General features: G+C 37.1%; 1 long non-coding RNA gene across 1 annotated transcript; it reads left to right on the forward strand.

The window, feature by feature from the left end:
• Positions 1–1,047: 1,047 nt before the first annotated feature.
• Positions 1,048–11,710, forward strand: LOC116441840. The gene is made up of 3 exons (XR_004239258.1): positions 1,048–1,328; positions 11,197–11,272; positions 11,553–11,710. It is a non-coding gene; the product is annotated as an uncharacterized LOC116441840 (long non-coding RNA).
• The last annotated feature ends 591 nt before the right edge of the window (positions 11,711–12,301 follow it).

A 12,301-nucleotide genomic window follows, 5' to 3' on the forward strand; every position in this document is an offset into this window, starting at 1 on the left:
TTTCTGGTTTTCATTCTGTCTTAATATTCACAGCATTACAAGGACTATGAGTTATAAGACAACAGAAGGAAAATTTAGGAAGGCATATATCAATAAAAATAGTCTGCTGAAAAACCTGTAAGAATTGAGAGAACTTGGTTGCTGTAGTGTGTCATGTTGTTTCTGACTTTGCTTTGCAATCTAGCTAGCTGTGCCACAGTTTTACAAAAGACATATAGTCCAATTCCAGCACTATAAATCTGCAGCTTGACTATTTTCTTCAGAATATTGCTGGTATTCCTTTAGAATCCCATGTGAATGGAGCATTTCAACCCTTGCAGACACTTCAGCTAGTTGATGATTAGCAATCCCTGTATCATCTTAATACCTGTTGCTGTAACATAAGTATAGCAGGACTTGTAAAGCAGACATTTTTGAACTTGGAATTTGGTGAAATTTTTTCCAAATACAGACTCATGTTTGAAACTTTTGTTACTAGTGTGTTCCTACATGCAACCTCTAATACTCCCCGTTTTAAAAATCTCAAAATGTCAGCAGATTTCCCCCACATCTGAGGGCTATAATTGACAGGATTAAGAGAAGGGTTTTGATCTATTCTGTTTAGCACTTCAATTGTTTTCCCTTTAGTTTTATACTGGGTTGGGTTTTGGGTTTTTCTATTGTTGTTGGTTGGTTGGTAGGTTTTTTCCCATAATCCAAAACATAATGAAATATTTAACTCTTCTTTAAAAGAAAAGAGAAGGGAGCTTACAACTTAATTGCTAAATAATGTAGACCAGAAAAGGGCTGATCTTTTTCACTCTTCCCATTGTTCTTTCTGGAAAGCTTTGTTGCTCTATTGTTTTTCTGTTTGTGATGTTTGGATGCATGCAGGAAGATGTAGCAGGGATGAGAAAAACAGAGGAAAAATGTTAACTTGATACTTTGCACCCACAATTTGGGCCAAAGAGCAAGTACCTGCAATCAATACCTTTACTTCTACATTGTAGAAAATTTGCTACTTTTGGGTTCTTTACCCTTCTATATTAGGGATGATACTGATTGCTACATACTACCAACAAAGAGATATTGATCAGGACATTCTGGAGACAAAGATAAAATTGCCTTGTGGTTACAATAACTCTTATTCTTAGCAGGAAAGAACAAAATGTACATGATACAGCAAAAAGCATTTCCAATGTGATTTTGTCATGTTAATTGACATTCATTCCTTGTCATTTCCAGGAATATTTATGTCTATTGGTTGGCTGAGGTTCCAGCTCACAATGTCACCATGAAGAGCTGAAGAAAGGCTTAGACATTTTCATCTCAGTACCACAGGAAACTTGGTATCTCCTCCTTATTTTTGTTCCTCAGGTGACCGAAGCATTAGGCAGCAACATTGTGTGTCCAAGACTGTATCTTCTGGGAGACAAACTCTCAGCAATGTTAGAGCACTGGAATTTCCTACCTTGGTTTTTAGGCAGTGACAGTGAAGGCAGGGAACAGATGCAGTGTCCAAGGCAGCGTGGATTAGAAAGGCAAAAGAGCAAAGGAGACTGTATATAGGGGGGGTAAATTGGATTAATATCTGTTACTGACTTTCATCTCCTTGATGAAATTGCCTCTCCTTCTGGTAAAAGCCCACCATAAGGACACATGGAGACTATAAATATATATCTATATATAACATTTTATTCTGCCTTAATGCTGAAGGAGTTTCCTAATGTGCACTGAAACTAGGATGTCTTCACTCCCTTTCTATAAATATTTTCACTCCAGTATTTCACTTAGTTATAAGGAGATACGTATATTTTTTGAATAATGAGAGATCCCCCACCCAATACCCTCATTGAAAGAGAGTAGGACCGAAAACACACAGTGTTATGAAGAATTAGATGGTAATCACTTTTGCAGTTACTGGACAAATCTTTATTTTATCCATCCTTCTTTCCCTGCTGCTTCACAATGATTCCTTCATAACTGCAAATAAATAGAGTCCTCAGCACTGAAGGAGAGCTTTCCCCAACATTGGTCTTCAGAACATTACATGGCTAGTGAGTTGAACAAGAAAATATGGATGGCTCTGCAGGATGGAAGAGAAAGCAAGTACAGCTACAACAGACTGGAGTTACAACAGCTCACTAAAATGCTCCAAAATTTGTGCTGGTTTTACTTTTTAGAAAATGCTGGTATGCTGCTATGGTACCTTATTGGCCCCTGCAGTACACCTGGTAAATATAATAATAAATGTTTCACTGAACACTGACCTAAAACATTTTTTAAAAAATAACAAAACCCTTTATTTTTTGCAAATCTTTTCTGACTGCCGTGAATATTGCACGACACACAGATTAGGGGGAGGAAGGGAGAATAAAAAGAGGATGATGACCAAATGCCCAGAAAATTAAAGTTTATAGGGTGATTTCAATGCCCTTGGACACTCACTTAACATCTCTCTGACTTCCAGTCTCCAAAAAGAGTATGAAAGCAGTTAGAATTAGAAAGGGTATGAAAGCAGTTAGAATTAATTTCATGCCACAGTGAAAAAAAATCAAGTACTTTTATAATTCAGACAAAAAACCAACTGCTTGTTTTATATCTTTCTATACAAAACAAATCCAAATTAAACCAAACCAAACCAAATAACTGGGGTTTTTACCCAGAAATGTTCTTTTAATTTTCTCTGGTTTTCTACACACAGAAGTCTTTTGAGTCTTGATGCAAGAAGTATAGAAAAGAAAACATCATTAGACTGAGTGCACAGTTATATTTCTAAGGTGTCAGGCACACTCTTTTACTACTTTCACATTTGTTAAAAATTATGACCAATTAAATTTCTCACTGAAGTAAGAATAAAATTGATGCTTAAGAATTTAAGCATCATACACCTCATAGAAGCCACCATAACAGTGACCTGGTAAACACACTGACAAAAAGGGATATATCTTTAGCTGGAGTCCCAAGACATCTCTGATAAGCTCATCCAAAAACTCTGTGTGATGGGGAGTAGCTGGCAGAACAAAGAAACCTTGATGGATCCAGGATAAAGAAACTGTGATAATGAACTGATCTCCCAGGAAAACAGGAATCAGCAATCATTATTCCAGTAACAGACAATGTGCACCCTCTTATGTATCTACAGTAAAAAGTACAAAAAGTAAATTGCTGCCTACTCAAAGAGAGCTTCTCTGCACATTTTTCCAGTGCTTAACCTGCACAAGGTCTCCTAGACAGACCAGTCTTGATGGGGGTGCCTGCCTGACTCCGCACTCCATGACACCAGGACATGGATAACCACTAAAGTGACAATTTTTTCTTCAATGATTGGAACAGCTTGGTGATTGCTGTAGCAGTAACAGCTTGTATGATACATTTATGGGGCACACACACAGGCAAATGTTCATAAGCATGTATTTGCTCCCATAGCTGGAACTCAGTAACTGCTTTACTCTAGTAATATATATGCATACATACATATATAAATTTAACTGCTCTCCTAGTAGAAATTTTGCAGAGACTTGTGTGTATGTATATACTAAGCATTTGGTTTTAATAACAATAGCTTTGTAGTAACTTGTAATGAAGACATTCTCAGAAACATCTGTGATATTGTGTATTGTGGAATCCTGTGAATCCCAGTCTCCATCTTCGTATACCTGCCAGTCAGGGAACCCTCATAGGTCATGATAGTGACCACTACAACACCATAGCAAAATTGAATGTTAAATTACTACAACAACTAAGACAGAAGAGCCTCCCAGAATAATGGAAGAATGCTTAACATGTTTGATAAGGTGAATTTCTACACATTTGATAAGGTCATTCACTGCTGTGCCCTTCTAGATAGGGATTTTTTGTTGTTATGTACCATTTTACATTTCATCAGACTAATGCGTATGAAGGATCAAATAAACCAGATATTTCATAGAATTACAGAATAGAAGAGAATCATAGAATCATCAAAGTTAGAAAAGACCTGCAAGATCACTGAATCCAACCTTTGACCAAACACCACCTTAGCACTAAATTCCATGTCCATAGCACTAAGTGCCATGTCCAGTCATTTCTTGAACAATTCCAGGGACAGTGGATCCACCACCTCCCTAGGCAGTCCATTCCAATGCTTAACCATCCTTTCAATGAAGAAATTCTTCCTGATTACTAACCCGAATCTCCCCTGGCAGAGCTTGAGGCCTTCTCCTCTTGTCCTGTTGTAAGCTGACTGAGCAAAGAGACTGATCCTCACTTGGCCACAACCTCCTTTCAGAGAGCTGTAGAGAGCAACAAAGCCTTCTCTTAGCCTCCTTTTCTCCAGGCTAAACCACCTTTATGCTTAAGATTCTGGCACAATGTTTAATATAATTATCTCGGATAAAATATTAGGGAAGCAGTGCTTCCCAGGTTGTAAGGTGCTGCCACACAATGCTGAAGGAGGAGTTCAGTCACTCACCAGCGTGGAGTGAATGCCAGGATTTACCACAGAGGTAGGACCTGGGTCCCTAGAGATAAAATAACAGATAATTATAAATGCCCAAAATATATCTCAATGGGCATTTAATGATTTCAAAAAACAGAACCTTCATTCTGGCATGGAAAGAATCTCACTTATCTTAGAATTGGTAGTTCTTCAGAATAAATTGCAAAAGTGATAAGGGGAGGAATAGCTTTCATAGATCTCCACAAAGTATGAAATATATTGTATTACAGTAAACATCCCAAACATATTAACACCAATAAATAAAGACAACAGTACAGATGAGACCATTGATTTATTCATAAATTCTGATCTGTTTTCACTTTTTTTATGACCCCACTTAATCACTGCATGTTTTTAAGGTTGTCATAACAATCCCTAATTTTTTTTTTATTATTAAATGATGCTTTACAGGACAGTTCTATAATCTTGTCAAAAGACATTTCACTGTATGTTTTTTACAAATGAGACTTATTAGTCTCAATTGTGACTACCTCCTTGTAAGATAAATATTCTAAAAGTTGAATAAACATATTAAATAAAAATCCCCTATTTGAAATGTCCCTCCCTATTTCCAGTGATTAATGACCAGCTCTGCCATTCATATTGCATTCATAATGCAGCACATATTTGTCGCTTGCTTGGGTCCAGCCCACTCTGTATCTCCTCCTTTACTCTGCCCTACTCATCCCTCTAAAGGCAAATAGTGTAAAAAAACAAACTTATTCTTCCCAATTACTTTGCATACTGTCACATTACTGCATCATATTGCGCTGCACCCCTACAACTAAAATAGCCAACCTAGACTATAAGCAATAATAGAAATGTAAGTAAACTAGTTATTGAAAGGTATATATTATCCTGCATTTAAAACAAGTCTCTGGAAATGCTTATGATCTAGCATGGACTTAAGGGTTACATAAAATTATTATTTGTGTTAATAATACCTACTGTGCAGTTATCAAGTTACTATTCATTTTGATAGTGTGAAAAATGAATAGATTAGGTCAGACAGTAATAACATTTTTCTGTTTTTTAATTTACTTTCTGAATTTATCAAATATATTCTAAAATTTGTGCTATTTATTTTATTCTGTGAATCATACACTCAACTGTCTGTTGTCATGCCACATGATTCTTTGCTTTATTGCTTGCTCAGTGGCTGAACTAGCAGAAAGACATGTTTCAGGGCAGTAGCCCATGTCCACAACTGTGGCATGAAGCAGGAGACTGAATAGCAGCAGCAATCCAACTCCTTTCATATCTCAAAACTACTAGTTTCTCCTCTCATAAGAAATGTTGTGCCAGTACTTGACACCACATTACCCTGCCTTGTGTCAGCTAACTGCTAGGTGCATTGCTCCCAAAGTGGAACCCATGATCCTGGAACAGGGGTACTCAATACACCACATATGGAGAGAGTTGATCACTTCAGCGCTGGATTTGCAATAATGAGCCTGCTGAAAAAAGGGCTCTATGAGCTGGCTAATAAAAAAAATGTAATGGAGAGAGTTTATCTTAAGCTTTTTCCTAATCCACAGTTAAAAGCGCTCAATTCAAGGCTGAGTGGAAGCAGCTGGTATATCCAATCAGGGTTTACAGTCAGAAACACTCCCAGAACTTGGAGAATAAGTTTTCTACAAGACAGCGAGGAGGGAACAGCCTGTCCTTTATGCTATAGCTAGGAAAAGAAGGGACTGAGATTGGAAGAGATTCCCTGTTGTCCTTCCCCTAGCAGTCATAACACTAGCCCAGAAGTTACCCCTAGTACACATTCACTTCTGTCTGTCCTTTGAGGGAACTGCAATTCCCTCAGGGACTAACCCACAGCTACTTCCACCATGGAAGCAAACATACTGCTAAGCCCCAGTTTATTGCAATCTAATATTTTTCAATACTGAACTAATTTTGCAATTCCTCTCTATTTCATCTGCTAAATCTTCTGATTCTCTGCTTCTGAAGCTCCTTTTCTCATTTATTCTACTCCACTTCTTACCATAAGCAATTTTCAGCTTCTATTAGAGGCTGCATTCAACAATGTCCCATTCTTCCTGAATCTTGTTTTACCTTTAGCAATGGGAGTTGCTGTGGTGGCCCTGGATGAAGGTTGCCTTTCTCTGGATAACTAAGTACTCACAATGATCAGCATCAGATGAAAAAATTACCTTTGACATTGTGTTCTCTCTTCTTTTGTGAGTTCTCAGTTTTAAGAAGACAGGATCAGCCATAAAAAGAGCATCACCAGCAGTTCCTGAGTATCTTCATTAATTTTTTTTCCTCTTTGTCTCCCAAATGAACAGCTTTTACAACTTATAATATTGTATAAAAGTCACCATCCAAGGTTTTTCCCTCTGTTCAAGCATTCCGAAGCTAAAGAAAAAAGCAATTGAGAAAGCAATATAAAGTCCTGCTGGTGAAATCCCTTCATTTTGAGTATACTGTATTTCTTGGTGCAGATGAGCCATCCACTAATAAGTTTTTCAAATTATCTAAACAAACTCTGAACTTCCTGCTGGTTCATTTCTCTGCATCCTTCTCTTTTCTCTTGTTGTCAGCGGCATGGTTCCTTCCATGCTGTTAGACCACCTGTTCAAAAGAATAATAATAACAATACCCCTTACTGTTAAAAATATAACATCTCTCCCAAGTTAACAAATTTCCCATTACACCACTTTAAAATTATCTTGGTGCAATTAACATATCCTGATTGATCCCATTGGAAGTATCCAGGCACTGTAATGTAACTAGTTAATCGCCACAGGAAGAGTCAGCCAAATCACCTGCTCACACTCATGATGGGGTCTAAATTGAATTCCACAGGAGCAAGCTCTGGCAGAAGTCACAGTTTATTTAATATCTGCCAGGAGTAAGCTGTGCTGTTACGGAAGTAGCACATTCCCTGTGCCACAGTCAGTGCAAACACAAAAGCTCAGTTTAGTGGGTATGCCACAATCCAGTATCAAGCCTCTTTCCTGCAGCTGGGCTCCCTACAGCAACAGTTACCTCCAACAGAGAGATGGTTCCAAAATTAAATTGCCTTCCCTCAAATACTGAATCTAATAGCTTCAATTTCTCTAATTGCTCTCACTCCCATGGCATCCCTTCCTGGCTCTGGTAACAAGTTGAGTGTGGATGTGCCTTGTCCATCCTTGGACATAGGGATAAGGTTATTGACATTACACCCCGCAAAATCTGCATAGTTTAGCAATGCCTTAAGGTTTTCTTAATGGGGGGAATTATGATTTTTTTTTTTTTTCTATTTTAGTGCAATTTTCCCCATAGGATAGCTTTGTATTTATGTCAGCCTTTTTACAGCAGGGAGAACAGTAATAATCTCCAGCTGTGAGGAGAAATCAGGTGCAGATTTTAGTTCAGTTATGTAAAATAAAATAAGCTATGAACTATGAGAGATTGCTGAGTCAAGATCTGGCCTATGACAAATGTGCAAGTGTGGAATATGATTGATACCTTGTTAGTATTGTATTTTTTTTGAAGACCCAAGCAACAAACACAAAACAACTACACATAGATCCTATTGTGTTAGAGTCCACACACAAAAAAAGAAAGTAGCAATTATTGCCCAAAAGAATTGCAATATAACTACATGGAATAATATCAGTTCTTTCAAAGAAAAGAGGACTGAGCAATATATTGCATAGTCAAGATTTTTGAAGAAGGTTGTGACAGAAATACCAGGAGTCACAGAGGGAGGAAATGAAGGCAAAATGTCTCAAATTCAATCTGCAATCTTAATCAAGCTCATCCTTTCCTTCCTCTGAGGGTCCTGATTAGCTGCACAAAATGACTGATTCCAAGTTTCAGCTTATTTTGAATAAATTAATGATGTAGGTTGAGGCCACTTCTGTGAATTATGATGAACAAAAATGACACCTAAGGTCATAAACTCAACCTGTCAGTCAGGCAAACAAAAGCCAAACAAACGTGGGATTGTTTGGATATACCAACAACGTAGTCCCATGAAATGCTCATATCTCAAATATTCCTAGGACAATCAAGTGTCTTCATGAATAATTCACTTACTTTGCTGAAACAAGTTCCTCCAAACTTTATTGGTATGCCCATGGTATAACTTCTAAAGGAGAGAAGCATTTCATTCATATATAGATTTCTGAATTCATGCTATAGCAACAGTTAGGCATGGTCAGAAATGACCCATGTTCATCTAATTAAAAAGCTACCTTTAGCATGATTTAAACTTATCTTCAATGTTTACAAAACCAGCACCCTACCCTTTAGAAGAGATTTGAAGTGTCTGTACCTTAAACAGCAAAACATCCAGAGAACAAACACAGCTATATCAAAAGAAAATGCTCAACATAGTCAGTTCAGTTATCTAAAGGTCAGTATTGAAAGTTATATATGTAAAACAAATCTTGATATTTTTTTCCTTTGGGCTTTATGGAAATATTAATTACAACATTAAGATTTGATAGTATTATTGTGGTGGTTTATGGGGCGGTGTTAAATTAAAAAGCAAGAGGTTGTTTTCCGCTGTTGTTTTGTTTCATTTTTAAGTCAGAGACATGTTTTCAAGTTTGGTTAGGAACAAACTCCCATGTGTCATGGGTCTGAGGGGAGCATGGAACAAAAGGTCAAATTTCACTTGCTGCTGCAGGTTTTTGTGTGGAAACCATACACATAATTGGAGAAGGATGCAGCCGGAGAATGACTTGTACAGGCATGGAAAAGCCATAGGAACAAATACAATTTAAACACAGCTGGGAATAAAACACACCTAAGAATGTTATATTCTACCTTTTTGTTGATGCTGCTGTAGGGTTGGGGTTTTTTTATGGGGAGTATTTTTGGCTTTCTTTTAGATTTTAATGTTAATGATTGCCTGCATAGAGAAAACTTATTCAAGGTGGTGTGTTTTCCCTGAACTCTCTTAGTTCCATCCTCTTGACAGATGTTCAGCACCTATTGTTATTCACTACTATCCAAAGTATATTTACTATCTTTTTTATGAACTACTTTCCCAGAACCACATACTTACTTCAAATTTCCTATTTTCTGGGTTACATCTTCTAGATCTGTGCAGAATTTCACTTCAGAGAACTAAGAAAGCCTTCCATATTAATGTTATCATCCTGAGCCGTGGTTCTGAAATTTTTCAGTTTGTTACCTATACCTCTTCCGCATTGTAATGAGGATAACTGGAAGCTGCTTATTTTTTAATGAAAACTTAGATTCTTGAGACTCAAGAACACTTTTACTGCATCTTCTGAAAGACATTAATATCCTCTCTATTAATCAGTGAGTAATTGTTCTCAAAGTTTTCTACCAGAGGACTCTCAAGTGCATGATATGATAACAGCATAATCTTAGCTTAGAATGCTCTCTGCTAGTACTGGCTCAGATTCTATTTGTGCTTTTAAAGGATGCTCTGCATTGAACAATCAGTTTCAGTGATTTATTTTCCTCCCTTACAGAATAACCTCTTTTGCTAATCAGTGTGTTGAAAGATTCTTGTATTTCAGATTATTTTGGAAAACATAAGCAGTAGTTTTATGTGATTGACTCTGTCTTGTTGTTGGGCGTCACACAGAAAATTTGCTCTTACAGTCAAGGAGTGTGTTTGTTTAGATCTAGATCACCAAATGATTAATCACTGAAATGAGCATCAAAATCAACACTTCATAAATATGCTAACAAAAATATAGACATTAATCTACTCAGTGATACACAAGCAAAACTAGTAGGACTTGAATTTCAGGCTCGTCAATAAAAAAAATCTAATCCTTTAGAAAGAAGTAGAAAACACAATAAGAAATGAGAGCTTGGTTAATACAGAGGAGGGAAGAGGGAAGATTAAACTCTGCTTTGTATAGCACATGACCCATGTGACAAAGAATAGATTACAGCACTGTGCTTATGGATTTCCATGTGTGTATATATATATATATATATGGGTGCGGGTGTGGGAGTATGTGTATGTATATATATGTATATATATGTATATTTAGATGTATATTAACTAGAGTAAACTGACAATGCAATTAAGCCATAAAGATATTATCATAAACAAAATTCCATTAATATGTCAACAATAATTTTACTAGTTTTCTTCTCACTTTAAAACTGATAGAGAGATGTTCTCTTGCTTCCTTCCCAAGGTATTATTTTCTGTTATCTGATATTTGCTTCTACCAAAGCCAACTATATATACTTGCTTTAGATGAAGTTGAAAGCTGAGAGCCCTTGAGTCTCCAACAAGGCTTTTTCATATACATATGGAGCGAAAATTTGTCTGGGTTTTTAAAAGGACTGGTGTATACAGAAATGAAGCTTGAGATCTGAATTTTATGTTGAGTGCTAACAATATATAAGGGAAGAGAGCTTTTATTAAAGTTGCAGAATAAATAATTTCTACCAAATCTCCAATAGTCAATGAAATAAGCTCTTCTTGGTTCTGTTTGGTTGTAAAACTTGGCTGACTGTTGGTCATTTCAGTGGAAGCATGACAAGAACACCTGAAAATAGCTGCAGCTAATCTCTGCAGTAGCTAGATTTGTGCCATTTCAGACTTGCTAAACCTAAACTCACTCTTTGAACTGAATCTGGAAATTACCTGTAAATGACAACAACCTACAGACTACAAAGGCAATGAGCTCCCAAGGGAGAAAGCTGTAGACAGGCAGGCTGCAGCAGTAAGCAAAATGATTAGCAGATGAACTTCTGACAGATTCTAGTTGTAACTGGGGCACTTCCAATTACAGCTTCTTCAGCTTGATCTTCCCTTCAAAGAAGCAGAATCAATAAAAAATGGAAGAGCTCTTCTACCACAGAAGAATGGTAAGCTGAATACTAATATTTTCCATTCTTTTTCCTGTCCTAATTTTTCTTTTAGGTGCTATGTAAAATGTCCAAAAACCAAAAGTGAAGTGACTGGCTGATGTTTACTATGTTTCTTCACTGTGATGCTTTGGTAGAGTAGTGTAAATGTTTCACTGTAGAACAGAAACATTTGAAGCCAAATGTAGGATACAGCTGATTAAATAATTATATAACTGATCAATATTAACTATTTATTATTTTTACCAATTTATTTTATTTTATTTTATTTTATTGACAGTTTAAATCACATAAAAATATCGTAATAATTCACTGGGATTGTGACCCTCGGAGTAAATGTATTGCTGACCTCCTCTGGATATTGCACTTTACAGATAAGTGATGCTGTGTGCTTCACAGAATCACAGAAACATTTAAGCTGAAAAAGACCTTTAGGGTCATTAAGTCCAGCCTTTCACCGATCACCACCTTAGGAACTGGTCCATAGCACTAAGTGCCATGTCCAGTCATTTCTTGAACACCTCCAGGGATGGTGACTATACCACGTCCCTGGGTAGACCATTCCAGTGCTTAACAACCCTTTCCATGAAGAAATTCTTCCTCCTTACCAACCTAGAGCAGCTTGAGACCATTTCCTCTTGTCCTGACGCTGGTTGCCTTGGAGAGGAGACCAACCCCAATTGCCTACACTCTTCTTTCAGGGAATTGTAGAGAGCAATAATGTCACCCCTGAGCCTCCTTTTCTCCAGGCTAAATAACCCCAGGTCTCTCAGCCACTCCTCATAGGACTTGCTCTCCAGACCCTTTACAAGCTTTGTTGCCCTTCACACAAAGAGGGATTTATCTGATTTAGTGCAGATGCTAGGACTAGTCAGCCCCTTTTCCATCCGTGGAGAAAATGGGCATTCCCAGAGCACAATTCTTCTCATCCTCAAGGTGACATTTAAAACAGCTCAATTGATTTATGCCTTTAAATTCTTTGTTTTTCCTGACTGAAATAAAAGCCATTTAGGAAAATAACTCAATGTA

This window comes from Corvus moneduloides, chromosome 3, assembly GCF_009650955.1.
Source record: "Corvus moneduloides isolate bCorMon1 chromosome 3, bCorMon1.pri, whole genome shotgun sequence".
NCBI classification, from domain to species: Eukaryota; Metazoa; Chordata; class Aves; order Passeriformes; family Corvidae; genus Corvus; species Corvus moneduloides.